The sequence below is a fragment of the Bison bison genome, unplaced genomic scaffold, assembly GCF_000754665.1.
Source record: "Bison bison bison isolate TAMUID 2011002044 unplaced genomic scaffold, Bison_UMD1.0 scf7180017864177, whole genome shotgun sequence".
NCBI classification, from domain to species: Eukaryota; Metazoa; Chordata; class Mammalia; order Artiodactyla; family Bovidae; genus Bison; species Bison bison.
Window position 1 is genome coordinate 3,201,887 of NW_011494749.1, and position 17,040 is coordinate 3,218,926.

Sequence of the window (17,040 nt, forward strand, 5' to 3'; positions counted from 1 at the left end):
CACTGACAGATCATAATTTATTCTCATATGAACATGTTCAGAAGTCCACCAGAAAGTGTATCTTTCTGATCTACTTTTCATGCATGATAAAACCCAATTAAGTGACACTCAAGCATCAGCCCACAGCACCAATATAGTATGTGTGTTAAGTCACTTCAGTCACATCCGATTCTTGGTAACCATCTGGACTGTAGCCCACCAGCCTTTTCTGTCCATGGGACTCTCCAGACAAGAATACTTGGAGTGGGTTGCCATGCCTGCCTCCAAGGAATCTTCTTGACCCAGGGATCGAACCTGTGTCTCCTGAGACTTCTGCATTTCAGGCAGATTTTTTACAGCTGAGCCACCAGGGAAGCCAAGATAGTGCTATATTGAGTCTTATTTTGAGTCTTATTTTTCTTTCTTTTGCCTTAATCAGTCACATATATCAAAAAGCTATCCTTTATATACAAAGATGGGTCAATATTCTTATAAAGAATTTAGTAGAGGAAACTACATTCTCACTCTCTTTCTCTACATCCATAGAAATAAAACAGGAAAATAATCATAGAGAGGGAATCATAATGTGGTAGATATGACTTGAGTCTAAACGTCAAAGGATATGAGTTCTGCCGATAAAAAACTAACTCTGTGATTTGAGAAAGTTACATCCATCATTTTCTTGGATCTCCTAGCAACTCCACTAGCTCACAACTATCTCATTGTGGTTTTCTCTCTGCCCCCAAATCTATTCAACTGTTTCCTTTCTTAGTAAATGGTATAATCACCACCCATTGCCTAAGCTAGAGACTTAGGAATCAGCTACCTCCTCTTGCTTTCCTACTAACTCAGTGAGATATTAAGTCTTATCTAGCTTACTTATAAATATATTTAAAATATGTCCTCCTCTTTCTACATCAGCTGCCATCACCAGGTTCAAGTTTTAAAGCTCTGGCAACAACCTTTTAACTCCTTTCCCTACATGCCTTCTTGTTCCCATTCAGTCCACTCTCCACAAAACAGACAGAGTACTACTGTTTGCAAAATGTTGCCTTAATCATGTCCCTCTTCTTCTTGAAACCCTTCAATGGCTTCCCATTGGCTGAAGATGCAGAATAAAATTTATAACCTGAGCTACAGGCTCTGTATAGCCTAGTTTGTCTCTTTACCCCTCCTAGTCTCAACTCGTAAGTCCCCTTCCACTATTGTCTCTATAGCTACACCAGCCCTCTTTCATTTTCTTTCATGTGTTCTCTTTTGCTTTAGGACATTCATGTATGTTCCCTGTGTCTGTCACTGTTCTGGTCTTCCACCCTTCACTTACTATCTGGTGCTAAACCTGTTCATTCTTCAGTTCTCAGCATAAGGTCACGATGACAGGAAAGTTCTTTTTTATTTTCATACCCCATATTAGAAAAGATATAGGATATTAAATTATATCTACAAATTATGCAATACTCTTCAAAAGGTGGAGCCTCATTATACTTCTTCCCCCTTGAGTGTGGGCTGTACTTAGTGACTCATTTCTCACAAATAGAATGTGGTGGAAATGACATTATGAGTAATGAGCAAGTTATGAGACTAGGTCATAAAAAGGTATTGTGGCTTCGCTTACTGCTCTTTCTTTTGGATCATTCATTCTAAGCAAAGCCAGAAGCCATACCATGAGAATATTCAAGCAGCCTTATGGAGAAGCCAATGTGGTAAGGAACTGAGCCCTCTTGCCATAAACCACGCGAGTAAATCTTCTTTAAAGTAGATCCTTCAGTTCCAGAACTTCCCTAACAACCTCCCTAGTCAGCATAAGTCTGCAGTCTCGTGAGACACCCTGAGCCAGTGCCAACCAGCTGGGCCAATCTCAGATTTCACTGTGTGTGTGCTCAGTCACTGAATTGCACGTGTGACTCTTCGCGACTTCATGGACTCTAGCCCAGCAGGCTCCTCTGTCCATGGAATTTTCCAGGCAAGAATACTGGAGTGGGTAGCCATTTCCTACTCCAGGGGATTTACCACTGTGCCACCTGGGAAGCCTGAAGCTTTCACTGTAAGATAATAAATATGTGTGTTTTAAGTTGATACATTTTGGAGTAATTTATCCTGCTGCATAGATAACTATCACAGCATGTGTGTCATCAGGCATATTCAAAATATGTTCATAATATTTATACATTTAACTACATTATTTCATAATAATATCTAATAAATGGCACCTATGCTTGATAGCAACTTCACAAAGGTAAAGACTATATATATTTATTTGCTTATAATTTTATCCCTCTTCATTCCTCTCCAAAACAGAGCCTATAGTACACAATAAATATTTCTTAACAGTATTCATCCATCTGAATTAATATGTATGCTAATGCTACAGAGACAGAACCTTCTGGTTATTTAATGAGTGCTATTTAAGTGATTGATATATTCATTATGCAAAATTAGAAAAATAGATATCCTTATGGCAGAATGATTAAAATTTCTCTTTTAATGGTGCCTTCTGGTAATGAGATAAACCAGTACATCCCTACAAACATCTGAGAAATGATCCTCTCAGCAATAAATAGAAGCTTCAAAATCAACTCAGAGTTTTGGAAAAGAATTATATTTAGAGTAACAAAACATGTAAGGAATAGATAGTTGGTATAAAATTCAGTGTGAAATGTGCTATTTAAAGTAACATTTTGGGGTGCTTGGTCTTTCAGTCATTGACTCAACAAATTCATTTTTTAAAAATAGTCTCTAGCTTTTGCATTTTCCATAATGTATTTTGAAGATAGAAAGTCAGTCTGAGGCATTACAACTCTTTTCCATTAACTAGAATTAACATGATCTAGCTAAATTTTTTTTTATTATATTTGTGACTGACTTTATAAATTTTGTAATAGCAATTTTCTTTCCAGGATGTTGGAGCTCCTAATATTGAAATATTAAATTCTATTATCATTCTTTCTATTAATATCATTACTTGACCTCTTCCAAAACATTGCTCTACATATTATAGGAATTTTTGCACCTAAGTTCACTGTATTTGTCTCATTCTCATTCACTCTCATTACTCAAGGTTAGCTTAAAGCTTAAATATTCAATAACTATTTATTGCACCTCTATTTTGTGGCATAGTACAGAATTAAAAACTATGGTTACATAACTGACCAGATTCTAATCTGGTGGCTGAAATGGTCCTTGAACAAGTATTTTATTGCAACTCTGATAGGTATAGCTTACCAAGGAGAATCAGATTCTGTAAGGTATATATAGAAGAAAATGGGAAAAGAGTACATCAAGGCTGTACATTGTCACCCTGCTTATATAACTTGTATGCAAAGCACATCATGCAGAATTCCAGGATGGATGAATCACAAGCTGGAATCAAGATTGCCAGGAGAAATATCAATAACCTCAGATATGCAGATGATGCCATCCTAATGGCAGAAAGTGAAAAGGAACCAAAGAGCCTCTTAATAAATGTCAAGGCGGAGAGTGGAAAAGCTGACTTAAAGCTCAACATTCAAAAAACTAAGATCATAGCACCCAGCCCAATCATTTCATGGCAAACAGATGGGGAAAAAAATGCAAACAGTAACAGACTTTATTTTCTTGGGCTTCCAAATCATGCAGCCATGAAATTAAGACACTTGCTCCTTGGAATAAAAGCTATGATAAACCTAGACAGTGTATTAAAAAGCAGACATTACTTTGCCAACAAAGGTCCATCTAGTCAAACCTATGGTTTTTCCAATAGTCATGTATGGATGTGAGAGCTGGACCATAAAGAAGGCTGAGCACCAAAGAATTGATGCTTTCAAACAGCAGTGCTGGAGAAGACTCCTGAGAGTCCCTTGGACTGCAAGGAGATTAAACCCTGAATATTCACTGGAAGGACTGATGCTGAAGCTCTGATACTTTGGTCACCTTATGCATACAGCCAATTCACTGGAAAGGACCCTGATGCTGGGAAAGATTGAGGGCAGGAAGAGAAGGGGGTGACAGAGGATGAGACAGCTGGATGGCATCATTCATGCAATGGACATGGGTTTCAGCACACTCCAGGAATTAGGGAAGGACAGGAAAGCCTGGTGTGCTGCAGTCCAAGAGGTTGCAAAGAGTTGAACACAACTTAGTGACTGAACAACAACAACAATACTAGAGGAGCAGTGCCAAAGTTCAAACTACCAGACAATTGCACTCATTTCACATGCTAGTAAGGTTATGCTCAAAATCCTTTAAGCTAGGCTTCAGCAGTATGTGAACCGAGAACTTCCAGATGTACAAACTGGGTTTAGAAAAGGCCGAGGAACCAGAGATCAAATTGCCAACATTCACTGGATCATAGAGAAAGCAAGGGAATTCCATAAAATTTTCTACTTCTGCTTCATTGACTACACTAAAGCCTTTGATTGTATGGATCACAACAAATCATGGAAAATTCTTAAAGGATGGGAATAACAGACCGCCTTACTTTCTTCCTAAGAAACTGTATGCAGGTCAAGATGCAACAGAAACAGATATGGAACAACTGACTGATTCAAAATTGGGAAAAGAGTATATCAAGGCTGTGTATTGTCACCCTGCTTACTTAACTTCTATGCAGAGTACATCATGCAGAATACTGGGCTGGATGAATCACAAGCTGGAATCAAGATTGCCAGAAGAAATATCAACAACCTCAGATACGGATATAGTGAAGGACCCATGCTGCAGTCCACAGGGTTGCAAAGAATGAGACATGACTTAACGACTGAACAACATCTTCATCATCCTAGAATGTTGGTTAGGGCAAAATATAAAAATGGATATAATGAATATTGACATAAAGATGAAAGTTTAAAAAAGGCTTCTCAATCTCAGCACTATTTATATTTTGAGGTTATCTTTTACCTGTGGTTGTGGGGGTTGTGGATCGTGGAATGTTTAGCGGTATTCTTGGCCTCTACCTGTTAAATGCCATTGGAATCCCTTCTCACGGTGACCAAAATTGCCAGATGCCCTCTGGTGTAGTGCTGTCACGTTTAGTAAATAAGCACACCAGAAACCCAGCTGAATTTTAATTTCATATAAACAATTATTTTTAATATAAATATGTCACACATATTTCATGGGGTGTACTTATGCTTTAAAATTATTTATTGCTTAATTGATACTCAAATTTAATTAGATGTTCTGTATTTTATTTGGCAATCCTACTTGGGGGGATGAAGTTACCCTTAGTTGAGAACCACTGCTTTAAGAACTTATTGATGAGTCCTTAGACCTTCAGTCTTGTGGACCACTGATCTACTAAACATCTCTAATTTTATATTTTGTTCACTTTATCAACTCAAGGTATTCTTGTTCTCAGGGAGCTTGTAGACTATGAATAAACTGAGATTCTTAATAGTGCTCAATAGTTTAATATCATCTGTTTCTTTTGCCTTCTTTTCTCTCTAAGTTTACACTGGAAATGAAACAATTCTTCTAAATTACAACCAGTTTGAAATTTTTATTAAACTTCTCTCTTTAGGTGAACTCATTCATTACAAAAATTTAAAATACTAATGATTCACAAATATCCATGGCCTACCTCCTAAATTCCAGATTGAAACTACAACTGACCACTAAAGAGCCTATCTCGCTGGGATCTCAAATTCAAAGTGACTTAAGTGAACTAAGTGACCTAAACTCTACACCTGGGATCTCAATCAACTACAAGTTCTGTATTTGCTAATTTAATTACAGGGATCATTACCTTTACTGGTAGGCAAAGCTTCTAAAAGCTTTGAACAGTTATTTAAATTTTTTCTTCTCCCTCTTTCTACTTACACAGGCTAGTGATAGAATTTTAAGATGAACTCATGATTGTTCTGAGAAATGGGATACTTCCTGGCATATCAATTAACAAAGGACATCATAATCATTAGCGATTGCAGCCACTGCCAATGGTGAACTGGTATTTGCTGAGGGAACTCAAGAAGGAAGAGAATACCTGCCATTTAGCAGCTGTCAGACTGCAGCCACTCCCTACTGTGAGCCCTGAGGAACCAGGATATGAAAACACAGGATACTGGCCCCAGGTACATATCAAAGAGATGATTTCTGTGAGCCCATTGAACCCAAACTTTCGCATCTTCCCATACATAGAAAAGCACTAAATTCTTTAACTTGAAATATCCAGTTTTCCTTTCATTACAATAATCATTCGATGTTCAGACTACCTACCCTTTGTTGAAAAAAGTCTATATAACTTGGTCTCTTCCTTACCCCACTGTTTAACTTGTTTCAACAGTTATCTAAGGGTTACTTGAAAAGCTGCCTCCCAGGCTTGAAGTCTTACAAATTCCCACTGAATAAAACATAACTCCAAACTTTTAAGTTGTGAATATTTATTACGTCAACGACTGCCCCTGGTATACACATACATCCTCTCAGTTATTCAATCAAACACAAATCTAGGTGCTGCTACAAAGGAATTTTATAGCTATGATAATGTAGCAAATCTGCTAACCTTAAAATAGGGAGATTATCCAAATCTGGTGAGTTCATAAAAGGAATGACCAGTTCTTGAAATAAAGATTCAAAGTGAGAGAGATTTAACATGAAGGAGATTCTTCACTGCTGGGTAAGGAATGGATGGGCCTATGAGGCAAGGAATCTTATCAGTGTCTAAAAGTTGAGAATAGTCTTTGGCTGGCTGAAGCAAGGAAATAGGAATCTCAGTCCTACAAGCACAAAGAACTAAATTCTCCCACAAGCTCTCTAAAGATCCAGATGAGAAAGCAACCAGGTCTTGAAATTGGTCTGTAGATTCTGAGTAGAGGACCTAGATAAGCCGTATCTTTACTTCTGACATACGGAAATGTGAACTAATAAATAGGGATTATTTTAAATTGTGAACTTTGGGGTAATTTGTCACACAGCAGTAGAAAACCAATATAGGCTATTTTTGACAGAAGTATTATTTCTGCTAGTACTGGTACTACAATGTGTCTCCACGAGGTATATGTGAATCTTCCTCTTTTTTCATTACCACTGCAACAAATTATCAAAGAACTTATCTATCTCTGACATGATGCTTGAAAATCCAGAATGGCCTTTCCATGACATTCTATCCTATTAAAATATCTGCTCATCTTACATTGATCCCAGATAACTGTAGGAAGTTTAGTCCTTCCTCCTTTGTCTCAAAACTTTTAAATCATTTTATATCACTTTATGATAAGATATGGCACTTAGCTCAATGATCTTATAGCACAGCCCATTGTATGCACCCACTCCTACACTAATCTCTCAACACCTTGAGGTTAGAGATGTGTACTTGGGGGTGGCCCCTAATAATGAATAAATGTTTTAACCATGGGCTTCCTAGTACCTCACATTCCACACCACTGTTTTATTCAATATATCCGGTTTAATATGACGAAATGAACACAGAACTTGGAGTTGTGCCTTCTTAAATGGCTGACTCATCTACTTAGCAATAGTTTTGTGATCTAGAGCTGGCTGCTTTGGCCATCATGATTTATTTTCCTCCTTTCTAGTTAGGAAAGATAAATAATATGAGATAACTTAAAGGAAATAACTTTGAAAAAATAAACTAATCAGATTAGATATTACTCATGAGAATAATAAGTCTGTTGTCCCTTTAAGCCTATAGTTTTGTTTTTTTAAGAGGACTGATAAAAGCTTCTGGGCCTCATTAGCAGAGTTGGAGTAAGGTTCAATAGAGGAAGATTAGCAACAATAGAATATAAATAATTGGAAGAGCTGGATACAGTGCTATCTGGTGACATCTCAATTTTAAAAGTCATCTGTAACTCAAAATTTGGTGATGCTTCCATTTCCTACCACTGTAAATTTCACCTAGGCAGTCTGCACTCAGAATATTTGCTGCTGAAAAATTTGCATCATAATTATTAAGACATTAGCTAGCCAGCCCATTTTTGGGACAAAAATATAACCTGAGCCTGTCACTATAGTTGAAAGAAAAAAAAAATGCTAACATTTTCAGATAAAATGACTTGGGAGAGATCACATGCTTTTAGTTATTAATACTTTTAAAAATAAAATTGAAATCCAATTAAAACAACTTCCATTTTGGGTATGATAGCATTGTTATGTTTGACTCTAATACAAATACAGACATTGAAAGAGTTTCTATAAGCCATTCTTTAAATCTAAATTATTTTCTACTTTGCTTATAAGTATTATATTTATCAGTGAGTTACAGCATAGATAATTATCATGTATTTCTTAAGCATAAATCAAATTCAGGAACAATGAAGAACTGAATACTATTTAACTCTTGTTTAAAAAATCTTAAAGGAAGTTGTCTTTTGTCTCCCCTTATTTAAAGCATTGAAACATTTTTCCATTCATCTAAAAAGCCCATGACAACTTTACAGCCCATTCCAGTTTATCAACAGGGAGTCCACTTCTAAGAAACAATCTCATTTTATTACCCAATTTTCTCTTCTTTGGACATCGCCTATCTTTTTTAACTCTTTTAACTTATATAAACATTAAGTTTCATCAACTTCACTGAAAATGAGATCCATTTTAAAAATTTAAGTGAAATTGTCAGATATTAATAAGAGTTTTGGAGAAGGAAATGGCAAGCCACTCCGGTATTCTTGCCTGGAAAATCCCGTGGATGGAGGACCCTGGCGGGCTACAGTCCATGGGGTTGCAAAGAGTCAGACATGACTGAGTGACTAACACACACGAAATGAGTTTAGGCCCTAAGCTATTAAAGCAACAAAATATTTCTCTCTAGAAGAACTTTGATATAATTTTACAAATATAATCTTCAAAACAGTCCTAAGAGACAAAGTAATGAAAATTTTTGCCTAAATCTACTTTGTGGTTGACATAATATGGATGAGCAAAGTGATCTGTGTTATTTATAACTCTATACAGAATACAGCATAGGAGACTTTATATACCAATATGGAAAAGCCACAGGAAATTTTGGTTAATCAGTAACTTACCCCCAAATTCCTAGTGGTAAATAGAACAGCTAAGTCTTCCTTGTTTCTATAACAGTATACTTGCCCTGTGCAAGTTTTGTTCCTTTGGTGAGCTTTTGTGTTTGTCTCGTCCCAATGCTTAACTTAGACCCTGTACTTGCTTAGTCACTCAGTTGTGCCCAACTCTTTGTGACCCCATGGACTGTAGACCACCAGGCTCCTCTCTCCAAGGGATTTCCCAGGCAAGAATACTGGAGTGGGCTGCCATTAACTTAGACCCTAAACTTCCATCATTTCTAAGGAAGGAAAATCTACCCAACTCTCTAGTGAGTCATGTTGACATTACTAAATATGTCATAGAATAAAAAAGAATAGCTATACTCTACACTAAATAGCAAATGACTTAATAGACATTCATCAAATATATTTCTATACTCCCCAAAACTCCTTCTTTTATTTCCCATCTCTTTGACCCCAACCCCAACTGTTTTTGTGTCTGCAAGTCTCTCCCACCTCTTTTCTGAAAGAAAGGCCTCTCTTCTCATTTTAATCCAGAGGAACTTTACCAGGATCTCATAATCTAAGGATCTAGCCAACTCCATGCTTCTAGCCTTTTCATAGAATTATCAAAGTAGTCACAAAACAAAATGAGATTTCTATCTAGGAAAGACTGGAATTTAAAAACAATATTTTTTTAAAATGACTTTCTATATTAATGTACACATTTGAATTGGCCATTAAAGAGGATCCATTAGAAGATCAAGTAGTTTTCAGCTTTCTGTATAAACGCAATAAACATAAGATTGTTTATTCAGATGACCACATTCCATAAAGTTCAAGTGAATCGTTTCATGACATTGTATACAAATAAGCATGTATCCCATTTACAGTAAACTTACACACATGGAAGCTTTAATGTTTTGAAGATAAATAACCCACTAAAAAGTCCATCAAGATCTTTATTTTTTAAATCGGGATTTAAACTTTGTTTCTTGGTAAAGATAAAACAATTATCTATTTATTTTGGTTGATTAGGATTGTAATCACTCAAACCGAATGTAGAATAAAATAACAAGGACAATGTAGGGTAGTATCTTTTCAATTATTCATTCCCACCCTCTATATTTTATACTATGTTCATCATCTCTCGTCAGTTTCCTCATTAACTTTATACTGAGAGGGCAGATGGAGACTAAATCATAATCCTGGTATTCAAAATTAATGCTGGCGTAAGAAAAGAGATAAGCATATATAATTCAGATCATCTTGCATGTAAATATATGTGAAATTATTTATATTAAAACAAACTCATTCACACATCACACAGACAGGAGTAAATTCTAAATCATTTTATCTTTACTTTTTTACATAGGTAATTTTATCCAGTTGCATGACTTTAATAAAAGCTATAAAACTAATAGCTATCAAATATTTCTCAAACTCCAGGTATTATTGACCGATTTGTCATGAAAATAGCAGTTGATAATGAAGAACAGAGGAACACAGAGATGGAGGAAAAAAAGAAAGAAATTTAAGTGGGAAAGAATAGATAAAATAGACATGGCAAAAAAAAAATATGCATGAAAGACAAACATTTTAAACCAAATGGAGTAATATGGATTATATTAACTTTCTTACCTGAATAACCAAAAATCATGACAAAACATATAAAATGAAACACTGGACATTAAAGAATGAGGTACACTGATTTCAGATAGAAGGTGGAAAACAAGTAAGGTGAGGCTTACAAAGACATGAGTTTTCGGATTTGAGAGAGTTTCTCAGTTACAGTGCAAGGAAAAGATAGCCATCAGGAACCATGAGTTGAAAAGAGAACTAAAAATAAAAGGAGACAAATATAGCTAGAATTTGCAGGACAGACAATCAAAGGAGAGAGAACTACACAAAGAAAGAACACGAGAGATGAGTAGAGGCCCCCTCAAGTATTCAGCAGAGGGCTGATCTGCACATGGAAATGAAGACACTGCCCAAGCCAAGGAAAATATTAGGGGGAAGAATGTCTCATCCTGCATAAAGCTGAGGCCAGTGCCTGCTCCTGTCAGCCAGAAGGGAAAACCTTGTAACATATGGAGCTCAGGCAGAGTCCTCAAAAGGTCTAGCTTCAGAAATGGAGACTATTAGCTCTAGCTCACTGCTTCTCAAACAGACATGATCTTGACTCCCAGGGGACCACTTGAAAATGTCCAGAGAAAGCTTTGGTTGTCAAAATAGAGGGGGGAGGGCACTCTGGCATTAGATAGGTAATGCCAGATGCCACTAAACACTGTACAGCAGAGCATCTCATACCAGGAATTACCTACCCCCAAATATCAGTGATGCCAGATCTGAACAAATTTCTCCTAGAATGAGACAGCCCTGTCTCACCTAACAAAATTTAAAAGCAAGATTCAAAAGGGTCATATTCTTTCCAAGAAATTTAACTGAGTCCCAAAACAAAGTTCAAAATATTTACATGAATAGGCAACTATCCAGCACTCACAGGCAATAGTCACCATCTCTGGCATCAAATAAAAATTGCCAGATATGCAAAGAAGGAGGACACAATGACTGACAATAAAATAAAAAAAAAAGCAATTAAAATCAACTCAGATCTAAAAAGTTGGTAGAATTAACAAACAAATGCTTAGAGTAGTTATTATAGCTCTCTATGTGTTTAAAAAGTTAAGTAGAAAAGTGGAATATTTTAAAACACAAGTCAGACTTCTAGAGATGAAAACTATAATAGGTAGGATTAAAGAATACTTTGTGGGATAAATGGGAAATGAGATATTGCAGTAGAAAAGTAGTGAACTTGAATGCATAGCAATAGAAATAAACCAAATGAAAGACACACAGGGAAACAAAAAAGATTTTAAAAAGAAAAAACATATCACCAGTGAGTTGCAAACAATTTCAAGCATGTAACACACGCATGTTACATGTAACATACACATGTTACATGTAACATACGCGTGTTACATATGCATGTAACAGTAGTATTTTTCTCATTCCATATTGAAAAGTTATATACAGATAAGAATTAATAAAATGCTAAAACTGAAGCAGGCTAATGAAGATATATTTGGAAGCCCTGAAGGAGAGGAATAGATGAGGTAGAGGCAGAAAACAGTTTAAAGATTTCATAGGTATAATCTTTCTAAATACAATAAAAACTATAAGCCCCTAGATCTAAAAAGCTCAATACCCAGAAACATAAGAAAAACTATACTAAGACACATCATAACCAAATTGCCTAAAATCAATAGTAAAGAGAAAACCTTAAAATCATCCAGAAAATTGAGGTGAAAAAGTCATGCTTTTAAGTGCTGACAGTACAAAAAACTTATCCACTTGGATTTCTATAATCAGCAAAAATATATTTGTGACCCTGGACTAGGAAAAGATTGGATTAGGGATAATTTCAAAAGTGTGATGCATGAAAGGACAAAATTATAGATTGGAATCAAAATTTAACACTCCTGTTCTTTGAAAGACTATTAACAAAATGAAAAGACAAGCCACATGTTGGGGCAGAAATCTAGCAAATCATCTTCTGATAAAGAGCTTATATCTAATTAAAAAAAAACACTTAAAATTAGATAATAAAAATAAAATATGGCCAAAACATCTGAAGTAATACTTCTTCAGGAACATATATGGATAGCCAATAAGCACATGGCAAGATGTTCAATATCATTAATCTCTAGGGAAATGCAAATTAAAAGTATAATGACATATTGCTACCCTTCTAACAGAATGGCCAAAATTTGAAAAAGACTGACCCTATTTAGCGTTGGTGAATTTGGAGGAACTGGAACTCTGTTATACTACTAGTGGGAGTGTAACATGGCAAAATCACTTTGGAAAATAATGTATCATTTATTAAAATATTAAACACATACTTGCCAACAGACTCAGCCATTCCACACCTAGGTATTTACTCAAGATTAATGAAAGCATATGTTCAATGTTCATAGCAGATTTATAATAGCTGGAAACAATCCAAATAGTAACAGTTGAATAATCATCTAATTATGGTATATCCATACAATGGTATATCCATACAATCCAAATAGTAACAGTTGAATAATCATCTAATTATGGTATATCCATACAATGGTATATCCATACAATGAAGTTAAAAAAAAAAAAGTGAATACATTTTGAAACATGCAACATGAGTGAACCGCAAAATTATTTTGTATACTAACAATATATAATAGCTATTATATCAATCATATTATATTAAGAATTCAGACTCCCTCAAATAGTACATACTGAATGATTCCTTCCACCTATGTAAAATTCTAAAGTGTGAAAACTAACTTAAAGTAATAGAAAGCAGTAAGCAGTAGAAGGGTTGCTTGAGGTTCACGCAGTGAGAAGGGTGGGAGGGACATGAAGCTGAGATTAATAAGCACCACAGGGGCATTTGGGGAGTTTGAATAAGTTCATTATATTTCCTTTTTAGTGATAGCTTCATAGGTATATCTATATATCAAAACACACCTTAAATACGTACACTTACTATGTGTGTTAAGTCGCTTCAGTCGTGTCCAACTCTTTGCAACCCCATGGTTTGTAGCCTGCCAGGCTCCTCTGTCCACGGGATTCTCCAGGCAAGAAAACTGGAGCGGGTTGCCATTTCCTCCTCCAGGGGATCTTCCCAACCAAGGGACAGAACCCATGTCTCATGTCTCCTGCATTAGCAGGTGGTTTGTTTACCACTAGCGCCACCTGGGAAGCATTAAGTCAGTTATATTAACATTTCAGTAAAGCTATAGCTTTACCATCTTCCACGGGAAGATCCTCTGGAGGCAGGCATGGAAACCCACTCCAGTATTCTTGCCTAGAGAATTCCCATGGACAGAGGAGCCTGACAGGCTATGGTTCATAGGGTTGCAAAAAGTCGGACGAAACTCAAGTGACCACGCAAAGCAACCTTAAAACAAAATAAACATGTATATATTGAGTTGGGTTGGTGATAAGCAGAGTTACTGGTAATTTTAAAGTATTTTGACTTACTTAATTTTAAAAATTTCTGTTTTTCTGTTTCTTTGTACTTTTATTTGCCGTTTCTTCATCAAAACTCACCTTGGTTTCTTAGGGAGTAAGAGTCTGCTTTGCAGAAAATGTTTTCGTTTTGAAACATGAACATATGGAAGTAGTGGAAAGGGTCATTTTATTCCTAAAAAAAGAAAGAAATGTCTCAGTTTCCTATTAGCGTTTAATTCTCACTATAATGCACAATCTTCTAAAGCATATTAAGCTACCCAAATTCAGTTTTCTATGAGAATGAATTATTTAAGCAAATATGTTTCCTGTTTCCAGAAGTTTCTATTCCATAGAAAATGAACATTTTCTGGTTACTTTTCCCTAGAATATTTTAGTGCCATTATGTTACTGTGTCTTTTTTTTTTTTTTACATGATTTTCATGTAGAAAGTACTAGAATTATCTGAAATAAGGAAACTGCAAAATATAAAAGAAAATGTAAAGCAGTTTCTCGTACTGGGGTAGGCATATCAGATCTGCTCTGAGACCTTCATCTTGGCAATAAATTCTGGCACTCTTGACTTAAGTTTCTTAGACTTTAAACCTGACTCAAATACATCTGCTGATGAATTAGATGTCTTTATTTTTATCAATATACTTACTCACTTAGTTATTCATTTATTCAGGATCAATGGAGAACCCATTTTACCCCAAATATCATAATAGGAACCATAAACAGTTAAAAAGCAGAATTTCTAGTACTTATATTCAGGGAGCTTATGATATGATATGTAGAAGACAAATGGTACAGAAGTGAAGCAAGTATATTAAGTTACCACCCAAAGAGTTAGATAGTGTAATAATAAAAAAAAAGGGAAGTAAAAAAAAGATTCATAGAGTGAACTTCGTTAGTGTGGTATTGTAAGTGTCATAGCCAGCCTTCAAGATGGCTTCTGATGACTACCTCCTCTTGTTATTTATACTCTTTCATACCACCTTCCTCCTCACCCCTTTAGCTAGAACTGATCTATGTGAGGAATAGAATATTGCAAAAATGACTGAAACTAGTCCAGAAAAAGCATGTGGTTTTGACTTTGAAGCACTCTTCTGCAGGAAGCCAATTGCCGTGTTGTGAAGACAACTCAGTGGCCTTTTGTAGGGGTTCATACGGTGAGTGACTGAAGCTCCCAGTCAAGAGCCAGCACCACCTTGACAGCCACGTGAGTGAGCTATCTAGAAAGCAAATTCTTAAGTAATGCTGACTTAAGTCTTTAGTTAACTGCAGTTACTGCCAACTTCAAGACTAGAAACTTATGGGAGACCATGAATCACTCAGCAAAGCCACTCCAAAATTAAGAATTTAGAAACCCACAGAGACTGTTTGAGATAATAAATGCTTGGTGCTGCCTTAAGCCACCCAGGGAAAATCAGTTACACAGCAATTGATGTTTAATGGACTTAGACAAAGCTTGGAATCAAAACTGGCTCTAGTATCTGTGAACATGGTCAAGTCATTAACCTGTCTAAGCCTTAATTTACTTAACTGTGAAAAAGTGGCATCATCCAACTTTGGATACTTTATTATGTCTTTGTGGTAAAGAAAACAGTTTTTTTTTTTTAATAAGAATTTTATAAAACTTCAGATATAATGAATATTATTATTAGCTTTTTTCATATAGGGATTTAGTATTTTCTGTTAACCCTTTTATATTAGGAAAACATTATCTATGATGAACTTTGAACTCCATAGAGGAAAGAATATATGCAGAGCAAAGCTTGTAGGTATGGCAACCTCATGCAAACGTCAGGTTTAATGTTAAGGCGCTGAAAGTTTAAGTCACTCAGTCATATGCAATTCTTTGTGACCCCATGGACTGTAGCCTGCCAGGCTCCTCTGTCCATGGAATTCTCCAGGCCAGAATACTGGAGTGGGTAGCCATTCCCTTCTTCAGGGTATCTTCTCAACCCAGAGATTGAACCCAGGACTCCCACATTACAGGCAATTCTTTACCATTTGAGACACAAAGCACTGATGGGGACCAAACAATGAATATATACTATCAGAGATTCTATCAGAGACTGAGTTTGAAAAATTCAGAGATACAATAAACATCAGAAGAGGATATATCCTCCTCCGATATTTTGAAAATTCTAGGGGCTATAAAATTATCTTCTGATTGGTTCTGTTAAAATTGTCTTCTTATTGGTTCTGTTACCACTTTTCCAATTATTTCCAGCTTCTTACTTCCTCTTTTCTGCTACTTTTTCTTCTTCTGCCTAAATCTCACTTTTCACAGGGATTCCTTTATAGTTAAATGTTTCCACATTTATCATCTTGCTATAAAACCTTATAATGATCTCACCTACAAAACTGAGCTTTGTTTACAAAAGGCAAATAATTATTTTGTGATTTCTCCTGTTTAGAAAAGTGTCTGAGGCCATACCATGTTATTTCTTTCTTCAAGACAGGGAGTTATACAATATGTATGATTTTCTCCCCTGCTGTTCTTACAGGATATTTCTTTTTAACCTTTGTCAGTGTCTTCAAAGTCCTCACTTGCACCTAAAAATAATAGGACTAAAAAGATTGCTCAGCTATGTGCTAAGCGCTGTTGTCATCTTTTTAAGGTAGTATCAAATGACAGAATTAGAGAAATTCAGTTATTTATATATGTTGCATGGTAGAAATCATCTTTGCACATATAGATATTACTTAGATATGAGATTACTACTTGGAAAAATATTTTTATAAGAAATATAAATTTTCATCCTCATTAGCACAGTTTCTTTTACAGTTTTTGGACCTCCTTCAACATTCTACCTCTTGGATTCTGTGAAGATAATTAACTCATTAAATAAATGTCATCACTCCTTATTCAATGGTCTGAACATTTCTGAGGTTAAATTTTCACATTTTCTTGTTGACCCAGAGATTATGAATATAAAAGTTAATATTTTTTTAAATTGGTATGAAAATTCTCTTTTTTTATCTTGCTAAAGTTGTACGATTCCTATAGCATACAAAGAGAATTTGTAGAAGGAAGCAGGGAAGCAGAAACAGGAAGCAGGGACTTCTCTGGTATATTCAGGTTTTTTTTTTTTTTTTTTTTTTAACCCCCTCTTTTTTC